Here is a 12,655-nt window from a genome sequence, read left to right on the forward strand (position 1 = left end):
TTTTGTATCTATTTTTCTGTCTTTTCTTTCACCCCAATGTAATGGTGAAGTGGGGACCCACTTGAGGTGCGAGCCCTTCCTTTGATCCCAAAAGATGAGTATTAAAGATGTGGGGGAGGCTTACGGTCAAACGCATGAAGTATAACTTGCCATGACTGGGATTTGAACTGGAGTAGCTGTGGTCACAAGGCGGATGACTGACTGCTGTTCGATCACAGCCACACACTCCAGCTGTGAGCGCTCTGCACTGATACTGATATGACTGATGCTCCATTGAGCAATATTGGCTTAGAGTCATAGTCATAGAGTGATGCAGCGTGGATACAGGCCCTTCGGCCCAACTTGCCCACACTGGCCAACATGACCCATTTACACTAGTCCCACCTGCCCGCGTTTGGTCCATAATCCTACAAACCTGTCCTATACCTGCACCTGTCTAACTGTTTCTTAAATGTTGGGATAGTCCCAGCCTCAACTACCTCCTCCGGCAGCGTGTTCCATACACCCACCACCACTGTGTGAAAAGGTTATCCCTCAGGTTCTATTAAATATTTTCCCCTTCACCTTAAACCTACACCACCAGTGGCGCCAGAAATGGCTTCCTTGGCAACAGTCTGTCTGTCCCTTCCTTAACTTTCTTTAGTATGTGTTAAATGTATGTTTGTATTGTTTTTTAGCTTGTTTTATGTGGGGGGTGGAGAGGGGGGGTTGGGGAAGTTTCTTTTGATCACTTACCTCGACGGAGTTGCGATTTTTTCCCGTATCGTATCTTCGTCCACACTGCGGCCTAACATCGAGGAGCTGGAGGATTCTGCTGGGGACTGACTTTGGGAGCTCCAAGCCGTAGGAGCTTCGACCGCGCCGACGCGGGAACTTCGATCGCCCCGATGAATGGTTCGACTGCCCTGGGGCAGAAGATTAGACTTTATTGCCTTCCATCACAGTGGGGAATGTGGGGAATCCGCTGTGGTGGATGTTTATGTTAACTTATATGTAGTTGTGTGTCTTGTTGCTTTTTTTTCGTATGGCTGTATGGTAATTTACATATCACTGTACCTTAATTGGTGCACGTGACAATAAAAACAATTTTAAACCTTTGAAACCCATGTCCTCTGGTCCTCGATTCCCCTACTATGGGCAAGAGACTCTGAGCGTATACCCGATCTATTCCTCTCATAATTTTTATCCAACTCAATAAGATCACCCCTCATCCTCCTGCGCTCCAAGGAATAGAGACCCAGCCTGCTCAACCTCTCCCTATAGCTCCGACCCTCTAGATTTGGTTTAGAGGCACAGCATGGAAATAGGCCCTTTGGCCGCACCGACCCTCGATCACCAATTCACTCCAGTTCTGTTATCCCACTTTCTCATTCAATCCCGACACACTAAGGGGGCACTTTTTAAGGGTCCAATTAATTAACCAACAAACCAGGAACAGTTTGAGGATGTGGGAAGAAAATAAAGTACCCGGAGGAAACCCACGGTGTCACAGGCAGAGTGGGTAGCGTGGCCGAGCGGTCTAAGGCGCTGGATTAAGGCTCCAGTCTCTTCGGGGGCGTGGGTTCGAATCCCACCGTTGCCATCACTGTTTTAAAGTGAGATGAAAGATAAGGAATATGCGGGGTGGGGGACCACGTTTTCACACAGAGCGTCGAGTGTTTTGATGCCACACGTAGCGGAAACGGAGCGATTCTTTTTTCTTGTAGCAGCACAACAGATAACAGTAAACATATATTTGTGTGTGTGTGTGTGTGTGTGTGTGTGTGTGTGTGTGTGTGTGTGTGTGTGTGTGAGAGTGAGTGTGTGTGTGAGTGAGTGTGTATGTGTGTGAGTGTGTATGTGTGTGTGTGTGTGTGTGTGTGTGTGTGTGTGTGTATGTGTGTGTGTGTGTGTGTGTGTGTGTATGTGTGTGTGTGTGTGTGTGCCAGTGTGTATGTGTGTGTGTGTGTGTGTGTGTGTGTGTGTATGTGTGTGTGTGTGTGTGTGTGTGTGTGTGTGTGTGTGTGTGTGTGTGTGTGTGTGTGTGTGTGTGTGTGTGTGTGTGTGTCTGTGTCTGTGTGTGTGTGTGTGTGTGTGTGTGTGTCTGTGTCTGTGTGTGTGTGTGTGTGTGTGTGTGTGTGTGTGTGTCTGTGTCTGTGTGTGTGTGTGTGTGTGTGTGTGTGTGTGTGTGTGTGTGTGTGTCTGTGTCTGTGTGTGTGTGTGTGTGTGTGTGTGTGTGTGTGTGTGTGTGTGTGTGTGTGTGTGTGTGTGTGTGTGTGTGTCTGTGTGTGTGTGTGTGTGTGTGTGTGTGTGTGTGAGTGTGTGTGTGCAAGAATGTATATATTTAAAAAAAATATATAATATACATTTTGGGATATATAATATATATATATATATACAATATACATTTTGGGATATATATATACATGTATATTATATATACATATAAAATATACATTTTGGGCTATATATATATATATCCTAAATATATATGTATACCTATATATATTTTTAGGGGTTCAACAAACCCGAACATTTTGAGGATGTAGGAGGAAAATAAAGTTATATATATATATATCACACTATACAACTTTATATGTATATATATATTACACTATTGCAACTTTATATATATATGTCGTAACGTATTACACTAGCATATAAGTGGGTAGCGTGGCCGAGCGGTCTAAGGCGCTGGATTAAGGCTCCAGTCTCTTCGGAGTCGTGGGTTCGAATCCCACCGCTGCCATCACTATTTTAACGTGGGAGGAAAAATAAGGAATATGTGGGGCGGGTGAATATGTGTGAGTGTGTTCAACATCCCAAAATGTTACCCATTCCTTTCTCCACAGTTACTCGAGGCTAGCACTTTGTATATATAAATATTGCAGAAAAACAACAAACGAGGTGAAACGAGCTGCCAAGGGAGGTACACAAAATTGCTGGGGAAACTCAGCGGGTGCAGCAGCAAGGGAGGTAGTTGAGGCAGGGGCTGTAACAGTATTCAAAATACGTAGATCGGATTTTATTTTACCGGGATACGGACCAAAAGTGTAGATGGGGCATCATGGCCGGCATGGGCAAGTTGGGCCGAAGGGCATGTTTCTGTGCTGTATTAGTTTAGATTAGTTTAGAGATACAGCGCGAAAATGGGCCATTCGGCCCACCGAGTCCGCACCAACCGGCGATCCCCGCACATTCACACTATCCTACACACACTAGGGACAATTTACAATTATACCAAGCCAATGAACCTACAAATCTGCACGTCTTTTGTGTGTGGGAGGAAACGGGAGCACTCGGAGAACCCCCACGCGGTCACGGGGAGAACGTACAAACTCCGAACAGACAGCTCCCGTAGTCAGGGTTGAACCCGGGTCTCTGGTGCTGTGAGGCAGCAACTCCACCAAAGGAAGGGGTGGTAGGTGCTTTCTTATTTACTTTCAACGTATTTCCTCACAGTTTCTTCGTGAAGACAGCACAAGCCCATGGGTTAGTGAAGAGGAACAATCCGAATCACTGAAGATTGACCCAAAATGCTGGAGTAACTCAGCGGGACAGGCAGCATCTCTGGAGAGAGGAATGGGTGACGTTTCGCAGAGTCTCGACCCGAAACGCCCCCCCATTCCTTCTCCCCAGAGATGCTGCTTGTCCCGCTGAGTTACTCCAGCATTTTGTGTCTATCTTCAGTATAAACCAGCATCTGCAGTTCCTTGCTACACATTTCCATTTCCACATCCACTGCCTCCGTTCTCTTGGCTGGAATCCTTTCCTTTGTCTCTTTAACGGCACTGTCGTTAAGGGGGGAACGTGAAGTTTGGAGATTGCAGATTGAAGATTGAAATGCTAGCGTTCAGTGGGTCAGGCAACGGCGTTCATCACAGTTGTCACTGAATTATGCTGGAATATTTACCTCACGTCTCAAGAGATTTAGTTTAGAGATACAGCATGGAAACAGGCCCTTCGGCCCACCGAGTCCACGCCGACCATCCATCACCCGTTCATATTAGTTCTATATGTAGAAGGTTCACCAGACTGATTCCTGGGGTGTCAGGACTTTCATATGAAGAAAGACTGGATAGACTCGGCTTGCACTCGCTAGAATTTAGAAGATTGAGGGGGGATCTTATAGAAACTTACAAATTTCTTAAGGGGTTGAACAGGCTAGATGCAGGAAGATTGTTCCCGATGTTGGGGAAGTCCAGGACAAGGGGTCACAGTTTAAGGATATGGGGGAAATCCTTTAGGACCGAGATGAGAAAAACATTTTTCACACAGAGAGTGGTGAATCTGTGGAATTCTCTGCCACAGAAGGTAGTTGAGGCCAGTTCATTGGCTATATTTAAGAGGGAGTTAGATGTGGCCCTTGTGGCTAAAGGGATCAGGGGGTATGGAGAGAAGGCAGGTGCAGGATACTGAGTTGGATGATCAGCCATGATCATATTGAATGGCGATGCAGGCTCGAAGGGCCGAATGGCCTACTCCTGCACATATTTTCTATGTCTTTGTTTCTATGTAGAAAGGAACTGCAGATGCTGGCTTATACCGCAGATAGATACAAAGTGTTGGAGTAACTTAGCGGGTCAGGCAGCATCTCTGGCGAAAAAGGATGGGTGACATTTCGGGTCGGGACCCTTCTTCAGACCCCGATCCTTTTTCTCCACAGATGCTGGCTGACATGCTGAGTTACTCCAGCGCTTTGTGTCTATCTTCCACATTAGTTCCATGTTATCCCACTTTCCCACCCACTCGCTGCACTATGGGGCAATTCGCACAGGGATGTGGGAGGAAACCGGGGCACCCGGAGGAAACCCACGCAGTCGCAGGAGGAACGGGGAAACTCCACACAAGCAGCACCAGAGGTCAGGATCGAACCCTTGGTCTCTGGCGCTGGGACCTGAGTTTGCTGCGACCTGAGTTTGCAAAATATCCAGGTTTTATATCAGATTTTACGCTTGTTTCTCTGCGGGTATTTCAATAATAGTGGAGGAACTGCAGGTGCTGGTTTACACCGAAGCTAGAAACAAAATGCTGGAGTAACTCAGCAGGACGGGCAGCATCTCCGGAGAAAAAAGATGGGTGATATTGCGGGTCCCGAAATGTCACCAGAGATATTGCCTTTCCCGCTGAAATAATTCCAGAATTGTGTGTCCTTCTTTCAATACTGGTCGGACATTTCCACACCAGGAAACAATTGCAAGTTTTCAGTCGGCAAAGGTGATCAAAATCGTCGTATCTTAAAGAAGTGTTTCGGGTCCGAAACGTTGCCTATTTCCTTCGCTCCGTAGATGTTGCCTCACCAGTTTCTCGAGCATTTTTGTTTACTGTCGTATCTTATTGTTGTTTATTTAATGAAGTTGCACGTGTCTTCCACGTGAAGAACTGAGTTGACTCGCCAATAACACTCGATAACAAAATCCATCATTAGCGTTTGTGACCCCGACGTGATTCGAACACGCAACCTTCTGATCTGGAGTCAGACGCGCTACCGTTGCGCCACGAAGTCCGCTGGTTACACCTTCCTCACAGAAGACGTGTAGACATTGGAGTGGGAAAGATGCCAGCAGCCAAACAGCGCTGATCATGTGGACACAAGGAACTCTTATTTCATTAAAACAAAAGTGCTGGAGTCTCAGCAGGCCAGGCAGCATCTCTGGAGAACACGGAGAGGTGACCTTACAGGCAGGTGGGACTAGTGTAGATGGGTCATCTTGGTCGGTGTGGGCAAGTTGGGCCGAAGGGCCTGTTTCCACGCATTAGGTCACAAGGTCATAAGGAATAGGAGTAGAATTAGGCCATTCGGCCTTTCAAGTCTACTTCCGCCATTCAATCATGGCTGATCTATCTCTCCCTCCTAACCACATCCTCCTGCCTTCTCCCCATAACCTCTGACACCTGTACTAATCAAGAATCTATCTATATCTGACATATATATCCACTGACTTGGCCTCTACAGCCCACTGTGGCAAAGAACTATAACTCCATGGCTATGCTTCAGACTGATTGAGGTGGCGGGAGGAGGTTGGGGGGGGGGGGGGGGGGGGGGTGTTAATGGGAACCTAAGGGGCAATGTTTTTGCACAAAGAATGGTGGGTATATGGAACAAACTGATGGAGGAGGTAGCAGACTTTACACAACCTTTCCTATCCCTGTAACTGTCCAAGTATATTTTAAATATTGTTAAGCCGCCAGCCTCAACTACCTCCTCTGGCAGCTCGTTCCTTATATCCCCCCCCACCTCCTCCCGCCACCTCAATCAGTCTGAAGCATAGCCATGGAGTTATAGTTCTTTGCCACAGTGGGCTGTAGAGGCCAAGTCAGTAGATATATATGTCAGATATAGATAGATTCTTGATTAGTACAGGTGTCAGAGGTTATGGGGAGAAGGCAGGAGGATGTGGTTAGGAGGGAGAGATAGATCAGCCATGATTGAATGGCGGAGTAGACTTGAAAGGCCGAATGGCCTAATTCTACTCCTATTCCTTATGACCTTGTGACCTAATGCGTGGAAACAGGCCCTTCGGCCCAACTTGCCCACACCGACCAAGATGACCCATCTACACTAGTCCCACCTGCCTGTAAGGTCACCTCTCCGTGTTCTCCAGAGATGCTGCCTGGCCTGCTGAGACTCCAGCACTTTTGTTTTAATGAAATAAGAGTTCCTTGTGTCCACATGATCAGCGCTGTTTGGCTGCTGGCATCTTTCCCACTCCAATGTCTACACGTCTTCTGTGAGGAAGGTGGGGGGGGGGGGGGGGGTGGGGGGGGGTGCTGGGAGAGTGATAAGGGCTGGACATAGTTTGGCAAGTCTTCAAGAGGAAACTGCAGATGCTGGAAAATCGAAGGTAGACAAAAATGCTGGAGAAACTCAGCGGATGAGGTGACGTTTCGTGTCGAGACCCTTCTTCAGACATTTATAAGGATGTCGACAGGACTCAAAGGACAGATGTATCAGGAGATGTTGGGCAGGATTAGGACTTTATTCCTCGGAGCGCTGAGAGGCGATCTTCTCGAGGTGTATAAAACCACGAGGGGAATAGATAGGGTGAATGCAGAGTGTTTTTAACCAGTGTGGGACTATCAAGAACCAGAGCACAGAGGTTTAGGGTGATAGGAGATAGATTTAATATGAACCCGAGGGGCATTTTTTCACAGAAGTTGGAGGATATAAGGAACGAGCTGCCAGAGGAGGTAGTTCAGGCAGGCGGCTTAACAATATTTAAAATATACTTGGACAGTTACAGGGATAGGAAAGGTTGCGTAAAGTCTGCTACCTCCTCCATCAGTTTGTTCCATATACCCACCATTCTTTGTGCAAAAACATTGCCCCTTAGGTTCCCATTAACACCCCCCCCCCTCCCCCTCACCTTAAACCTATGTCCCCTGGGTAAATGGTGCTTCAACCCTATCCCCTTCATTATCTTATGCACCTCTATAAGATCACTCTTCGTCCTCTTGCGCTTGAAGGAATAAATTCCTAGCCTGCCTAACCTCTCCCTCTAGCTCAGGCCATCAAGTCCTGGCAACATCCTCGTAAATCTTCTCCGCACCTTTCTTTCCACCTTCCCGTAGCAGGAGAACCAAAACTGAACTGCAGTAAAGCAGAACAGCTGGAAAAAACCTCAGCAAGACAGGGCACATCTGGGGGTGAGTCAACAAAGTCACAGTATTTGTCTCTCCACAGTCATTGCCTGCTGAGTGGGCCAATGTTGGTCTTTACAGCATCAACAGGTAGCTTCTGCTTCTGAGTCACTGTTGTTTCTGCTTCTGAGTCACTGCTAAATCTCCTGGTTATAAGGTGCACTGGACCGTGTTGTGTGTCAGGCTAACACCTTGTGGAACTATAGAGTCATAGAGTGATACAGTGTGGAAACAGGCCCTTCGGCCCAACTCGCCCACACCGGCCAACAATGTCCCATCTACACTAGTCCCACTTGCCTGCGCTTGGTCCATATCCCTCCAACTCTGTCCTATCCATGTACCTGTTCAACTGTTTCTTAAATGATGGGATAGTCCCAGCCTCTACTACCTCCTCTGGCAGCTTGTTCCATACACCCACCACCCTCTGTGTGAAAAACGTGGACAGCCCTTTGGGTTGTGTGTTAGACACGCAATCCTTAGTAAATTATTTGCTGTGGTTCATGATGGTAGATCTGCCATTACACACACACACATGGAGCCACAACTGCAAGAGACGGCCTACACAAGTAACATGGCTACAACTGGCAGGGAATAAGGCTACTGGGAGCAAGGTCATAAGTGGTAGGAGCAGAATTAGGCCATTCGGCCCGTCAAGTCTCCTCCACCATTCAATCATGGCTGATCTATCTCTCCCTCATAACCCCATTCTCCTGCCTTCTCCCCATAACCCCTGACACCCGTACTAATCAAGAATCTATCTGTCTCTGCATTAACAATATACATCGGCTTTCGCCTCCACAGCCGTCTGTGGCAATGAATTCCACAGATTCACCACCCTCTGACGAAATAAATTCCTCCTCATCTCCTTCCTAAAGGAATGTCCTTTAATTCTGTGGCTGTGGCCTCTGGTTCTAGACTCTCTCACTGAGTCTACGGAGAGAGCTAGAGTGTATCGGGGTAAGAGCGGGCAATCAGAGAACGCAGTGGCAAACGGTGCCTGGAGTCAGAGGATGCAGGGGAGTTCTTTACATGAACATCTCCCATCTGTATTCACAACGGGGAAGGGTTTGTCATTCGAGAGATCAGGGAGAAGAAACATAGAAACATAGAAAATAGGTGCAGGATTAGGCCATTCGGCCCTTCGAGCCTGCACCGCCATTCGATATGATCATGGCTGATCATCCAACTCAGTATCCCATCCCTGCCTTCTCTCCATACCCCCTGATCCCTTTAGCCACAAGGGCCACATCTAACTCCCTCTTAAATATAGCCAATGAACTGGCCTCAACTACCTTCTGTGGCAGAGAATTCCACAGATTCACCACTCTCTGTGTAAAAAATGATTTCCTCATCTCGGTCCTAAAAGTCTTCCCTCTTATCCTTAAACTGTGACCCCTAGTTCTGGACTTCCCCAACATCGGGAATAATCTTCCTGCATCTAGCCTGTCTAACCCCTTAAGAATTTTGTAAGTTTCTATAAGATCCCCCCTCAGTCTTCTAAATTCCAACGTGTACAAGCCGAGTCTATCCAGTCTTTCCTCATATGAAAGTCCTGCCATCCCAGGAATCAGTCTGGTGAACCTTCTCTGTATTCCCTCTATGGCAAGAATGTCTTTCCTCAGATTAGGAGACCAAAACTGTACGCAATACTCCAGGTGTGATCTCACCAAGACCCTGTACAACTGCAGTAGAACCTCTCTGCTCTTATACTCAAATCCTTTTGCTATGAATGCTAACATACCATTTGCTTTCTTCACTGCCTGCTGCACCTGCATTCCTACTTTCAATGACTGGTGTACCATGACACCCAGGTCTCTTTGCATCTCCCCTTTTCCTAATCGGCCACCATTCAGACAATAGTCTACTTTCCTGTTTTTGCCACCAAAGTGGATAACCTCACATTTATCCACATTATACTGCATCTGCCATGCCTTTGCCCACTCACCCAACCTATCCAAGTCACCTTGCAGCCTCCTAGCATCCTCCTCACAGCTAACACTGCCCCCCAGCTTCGTGTCATCCGCAAACTTGGAGATGTTGCATTCAATTCCCTCATCCAGATCATTAATATATATTGTAAATAGCTGGAGTCCCAGCACTGAGCCTTGCGGTACCCCACTAGTCACTGCCTGCCTTTGTGAAAAGGACCCGTTTACTCCTACTCTTTGCTTCCTGTCTGCCAGCCAGTTCTCTATCCACATCAATACTGAACCCCCAATACCATGTGCTTTAAGTTTGTATGCTAATCTCTTATGTGGGACCTTGTCGAAAGCCTTCTGAAACTCCAGATATAACACATCCACTGGTTCTCCCCTATCCACTCTACTAGTTACATCCTCGAAAAATTCTATAAGATTCGTCAGACATGATTTACCTTTCATAAATCCACGCTGACTTTGTCCAATGAACTCACCACTTTCCAAATGTGCTGCTATCCCATCTTTAATAACTGACTCCAGAATTTTCCCCACCACCGACGTTAGACTAACTGGTCTGTAATTCCCCGTTTTCTCTCTCCCTCCCTTTTTAAAAAGTGGGGTTACAAGATGGTCAGGTAATATGACGGCATTTAAGAACATACATGTGGTTAGGGATGGTTTAGAACAGTGATTCCCAACCTGGGGCCATATTCCCAACTCCAAAGGAGCCATATTCCATGGCAAATTTCAGGGGGGCCACAGACATTTTTTGGGATTTAAGAGGCCACAGGTTCAATGAAGGGGGCCACAGAGCTACCTGTGTTGCCTCCTAAATTTCAGTTCTAATAAATTTAAATCTATGTAGTTGAAATATTTTTGATGTTTGTGGAATAGAGAATATATGTGCAATTAATAGACACTGATGTTTTTTATGGAAGGTATTATAATATTGAAGTACTTTTTTCCCGCTAATAATGTCGGGGGGGGGGGGGGGGGGGGGGGGGCGGTGGACTCAGAAAAATAAAAAATCCCAAGGGGGCCATGAGCTAAAAAAAGGTTGGGAACCACTGGTTTAGAGGGATATGGTCTGAATGTGGGCACATTGATCTAGCTTGAATGCGGCATCTTGGTCACCCTGGACAAGTTGGGCCGAAGGGCCTCTTGCCATGCCTCATGACTATATGACAACGAGACTTAATGAATATCAACAGAATCTCCTTTTTATTTTGAAATCTACTCAATTACAATGTTAGTCAGGCACAATACTTACAAGGCACACATGGTATGTATATATATATATATGAAACACAAAGTTATAACTGTGAATTGGCACAATAGATGTCCCACAGAGTACATATTAATAATAATACACTATAATATTATATTTAAAAAAATGAAAAATAACTGATTAAAATATTAATATTCAAATTACTATATTTCATATCATTAAATCTTTAAGTTAAATTGTTAACTATCGAAATCAAAAACTCTAATGTGATTACATTAATGAAGTCTACATCCTTATACCAATAACTATCATGCATTTTCTGTCCAGAAGCATTGCCTTACAATATGGCAACTTGGGCCATGCTGCACAGTTACAAATTGCTGGGTCAAATGATTAAGACACATCTGTTTTTGAGGTGTAACGATCTGTTCCGGCTCGCCATACGTTCTGAGCAGAAACAGGGTGAACAGAATCCCGATGGCAGCATCTATGGAGCGAAGGAATGGGCGACGTTTCGGGTCGAGACCCTTCTTCAGACTGATGTGGGGGTGGGGTGGAAGAAGAAAGGAAGAGGTGGAGACAGTGGGCTGTGGGAGAGCTGGGAAGGGGAGGGGAAAGAAGGGGAAAACAGGGACTACCTGAAATTGGAGAAGTCAATGTTCATACCGCTGGGGTGTAAACTGCCCAAGCGAAATATGAGATGTTGCTCCTCCAATTCACGGTGGGCCTCATTCTGCCCGTGGAGAAGGCCCGGGACAGAATGGCCGGATTCGGAATGGGAGGGGGAGTTGAAGTGCTGAGTCACCGGGAGATCAGGTTGGTTATTGCGGACTGAGCGGAGGTGTTGGGCGAAGTAGCGTGTTTTGTAGTGAGCTAAAATATAACGGTCTTGTTTCTGTCGATGCAAATGACAGCATGGACAAGAGGGCTCGAATGGACTCAAGTTCAAAAGTTCACAAGTTATAGGAGTAGAATTAGGCCATTCGGCCCATCGAGTCCGCATTGAATGGTGGCGCTGGCTCGAAGGGCCGAATGGCCTACTCCTGCACCTATTGTCTATTGTAATGATGGTTCTGTGTTCAGCATTGAAGAGTTGGGTTTAGGTAACTAATGGTTGCACCTCCACAGGGGAGGTTAAGATTGGGAGAGGGAATGTTTAGGGGGGGTAGGAATGTTTATCTGAGGTGAGTGTGTTGGTTTCTGTAGTGTAGCGGTTATCACGCTCGCCTCACACGCGAAAGGTCCCCAGTTCGATCCTGGGCAGGAACATCATTTTGAGAGTTCGACGATATTGGGCCTGTACTCGCTGGAGTTTAGAAGGATGAGGGGAGACCTCATTCAAAGGTACCGAATAATGAAAGCCCTGGATAGAGTTGATGTGGAGAGGATGTTTCAATGTGTGGGAGAGTTAGGACCAGAGGGCACAGCAACAGATAAAAAAGGACATGAAAGATTGGATCGACTGGCCTTATATTCATTGGAATTTCGAAGGATGAGAGGGTATCTTATAGAAACATATAAAATTCTTAAGGAATTGGATAGTCTAGATGCAGGAAAAATGTTCCCCTTGTTGGGGGAGTCCAGGACCAGGGGTCACACAATTTAAGAATAAGGGGTCGGCCATTTAGGACTGAGATGAGGAAAAACGTTTTCACCCAGAGAGTTGTGAATCTGTGGAATTCTCTGCCACAGAAGGCAGTGGAGGCCAATTCACTGGGTGTTTTCAAGAGAGAGTTAGATTCAGCTCTTAGGGCTAACGGGGGTCAAGGAATATGGGAAGAAAGCAGGAACGGGGTACTGATTTTGGATGGTCAGCCATGATCATATTGAATGGCGGTGCTGGCTCGAAGAGCCAAATGGCCTACTCCTGCACCTATTTTCTGTGTTT

At 46.5% G+C, this 12,655-nt stretch overlaps 4 non-coding genes across 4 annotated transcripts; 3 read left to right on the forward strand and 1 right to left on the reverse strand.

Annotated features, from left to right (window-relative positions):
- Positions 1–1,500: 1,500 nt before the first annotated feature.
- On the forward strand, positions 1,501–1,582 carry trnal-aag. Its single transcript has one exon. It is a non-coding gene; the product is annotated as a tRNA-Leu (tRNA).
- A 1,064-nt stretch (positions 1,583–2,646) lies between these two features.
- On the forward strand, positions 2,647–2,728 carry trnal-aag. The gene has a single exon. It is a non-coding gene; the product is annotated as a tRNA-Leu (tRNA).
- Positions 2,729–5,413: 2,685 nt separating this feature from the next.
- On the reverse strand, positions 5,414–5,485 carry trnaw-cca. Its single transcript has one exon. It is a non-coding gene; the product is annotated as a tRNA-Trp (tRNA).
- Positions 5,486–11,963: 6,478 nt separating this feature from the next.
- Positions 11,964–12,036, forward strand: trnav-cac. The gene has a single exon. It is a non-coding gene; the product is annotated as a tRNA-Val (tRNA).
- Positions 12,037–12,655: the final 619 nt, after the last annotated feature.

This window comes from Amblyraja radiata, chromosome 35 (assembly GCF_010909765.2).
Source record: "Amblyraja radiata isolate CabotCenter1 chromosome 35, sAmbRad1.1.pri, whole genome shotgun sequence".
Taxonomy (NCBI): domain Eukaryota; kingdom Metazoa; phylum Chordata; class Chondrichthyes; order Rajiformes; family Rajidae; genus Amblyraja; species Amblyraja radiata.